The sequence below is a fragment of the Theropithecus gelada genome, unplaced genomic scaffold, assembly GCF_003255815.1.
Source record: "Theropithecus gelada isolate Dixy unplaced genomic scaffold, Tgel_1.0 HiC_scaffold_6177, whole genome shotgun sequence".
Lineage (NCBI taxonomy): Eukaryota > Metazoa > Chordata > Mammalia > Primates > Cercopithecidae > Theropithecus > Theropithecus gelada.
This window is the reverse complement of record NW_020262830.1, coordinates 1-2,769: the sequence shown is the minus strand read 5'-3', so window position 1 is coordinate 2,769 and position 2,769 is coordinate 1. Positions and strand designations below refer to the sequence as shown.

Sequence of the window (2,769 nt, the reverse complement as noted above, 5' to 3'; positions counted from 1 at the left end):
GAGACTATGAACAAGATTATGTCAATGGGGAGAACTTATTACAAGTAAAGAAGTTAAAATGGTTGTAAAACTTTATTTCCCTTCAGTAATATCCAGACTGTTTTACAGATAAGTTCTACCAAAATTTTGAAGAAGGCTACTGAATTTATACATAGTATTCAAGAGAATGAGGAAACATAGAGAAAGCCAGTAAACTCATTATTGTTTATGTATAAATAACATTGATTCTAAAGTCAGCTAGGAAATACATAAGAAAAAAGCATGATAGGATAATCGCTTCGAAGCAATTAGAGGTAAAAGTACTGAGAAAAACAGTACTAGACTGTGTCCACCAATGAGCTATAAATAAATTAAATATCCTGCCCAGGTTATTAATCCCCAGGATACAAGAATAATTACACTTTAAATCTGTAATGCTTTTTATCACTTAATTAAAGAATAAAAGACAGAGATAATCACATTTTGTTAGATGCAGAAATTACTGCAGATGAAATTCAACACTCCATCTCACCCACAGTTCTTCACTTATGTCCACTTCTAAGAACTTGTGGTCAGTACTTGCTTTGGCAGCACGTATACTAAAATTGGAAAGATACTGAGCAGATCAGCATGGCCCCTGCACAAGGGTGACATGCAAATTCATGAAGCATTCCATATTTTAAAACTCTCAGTAAACTAGGTATTGAAGGAACATACCTCAAAATAATAAAAGTCATGTATGACAGACTCACAACCAGTATCATACCGAATGGGCAAAATTTGGAAGCATTCCCCTTTAACACCTGCACAAGGCAAGGCTGCCCTCTCTTACCAGTCCTATTCAACAAAGTATTGGAAGTTCTGGCCAGGGCAATCAGGTAAGAGAAAGAAAGGATATTCAAACAGGACGAGAGGAAGTCAAATTGTCTTTGTTTGCAAATGACATGATCGTATATCTAGAAAACCCCATTGTTTTAGCTGAAAAGTTTCTTAAACTGATAAGCAACTTCAGTAAAGTCTCGAATACCAAATCAATGTGCAGAAGTCACAAGCATTCCTATACAACAACGATAGACAAGCAGAGAGCCAAATTGTGAATAAATTTCTATTCATAATGGCTACAAACAGAATAAGATGCCTCGGAATACAGCTCACAAAGGAATTGAAGGATCTCTTCAAGGAGAACTACAAACTGCTGCTCAAGTAAATCAGAGAGGACACAAACAAATGGAAAAACACTCCATGCTCATGGATAGAAAGAATCAATATCATGAAAATGGCCATACTGCTCAAAGTAATTTATAGATTCAATGCTATTTTCATTAAACTACCATTGACATTTTTCACAGAATTAGAAGAAACGATTTTAAAATTCATATAGAACCAAAAAGAGCTTTATAGTCAAGACAATCTTAAGCAAAAAGAACAAAGCTGGAGGCATCATGCTACTTGACTTCAAACTATACTACAAAGCTACAGTAACCAAAACAGTATGGTACTGCTACAAAAACAGATGCATGGACCAATGGAATAGAATAGAGAACTCAGAAATAAGACCACACATCTACAACTATGACACTTCAGTGATCACATACAATAAAGAATACAGTTTATACAAAAATAGTTTAGAAAATGTAATTTTCACAGTTACCGCATTATAATATTGAAAATGTCTGGTTTTCAACTTCAAGAAACATGAATTATGCATGTATGACTCATTCACAGGAAAAGCAATGGAAAGAAATTGTTCCTGAAGAAGAATGGACTGACTTACTAGAAAAAAACTTTGAATCAACTGTCTTAAACATAGTCAAAGAGCTAAAGGAAACCATGGACAAACAACTAAAGAAAATCAGGAGAACTACCTTTCACTAAATAGCAGAAATCAATACATAATTGTGAAAAGGAAGCAAATGGAAATCTGGAGCTGAAAGCAAAATGGAAAATTCACTGGAGGACTTCAAGAGCAGATTTTAGTTTGCAGAATGTAGAATCAGTAAGCTCAAACATAGGCCAATTGAAATTGCCCATTTGAGGAGCAGAAGGGAAAAAGTATGAAGAAAAATGAACAGAAGAGATCTGAGAGACAGCATCAAGTATATGCATTTGGGGAGTCCCCAAAAGAGAGAAGGAAGAAGAGGGGAGAAAGAGTATTTAAAGAAATAATGACCCCAAACTTCGGAAATTTTATTAAAAACATGAATCTGGGTATCCAACACACTGAAACATTTAAAGTAGCAGTAATTCAAAGATGTCCACACTGAGAGACATTGTAATGAAAACGTCAAAAGTCAAAGACAAACAGAGCAACTTGAAAACAACAAGAGAAGGGACTCATATAGTACAAGGATCCTCTATGAGATTAACCGCCAAATCTTCTTCAGCAACCATGGAGTTCAAAAGACATTGGCATGACAAACTTAAAGTTCAGAAAGAAAAAAACAACGTGTCTCAACTGACAGTTGCATATTTGGCAAAACTCTCTGTCAGAAATAATGGAGAAATTCAGACATGCACAGGTAAATAAAAACGGATGGTGTTTGTCTCTGGTAAAACTATTCTACAGTTAATGCTAAAAGGGATGCTTCACACTGAAATAAAAGGACATTAGATAGCAACTTGAAGCCATATGAAGCAAAGAAGTACACAGCTAAAAGTAACTTCATAGGTAAATAGAAAAGCAAGTATTTTTTGGGAGGTGATAATTGTAACTCTTCTTTTGTTTTACTCCATTTAATTTAACAGAAAATGCCCATCAACTGATGAATGGATAAACAACATGTAATCTAT

General features: G+C 34.6%; 1 non-coding gene across 1 annotated transcript; it reads left to right on the top strand.

Annotated features, from left to right (window-relative positions):
- Positions 1-554: 554 nt before the first annotated feature.
- On the top strand, positions 555-661 carry LOC112617920. Its single transcript, XR_003117986.1, has one exon. It is a non-coding gene; the product is annotated as a U6 spliceosomal RNA (small nuclear RNA).
- Positions 662-2,769: the final 2,108 nt, after the last annotated feature.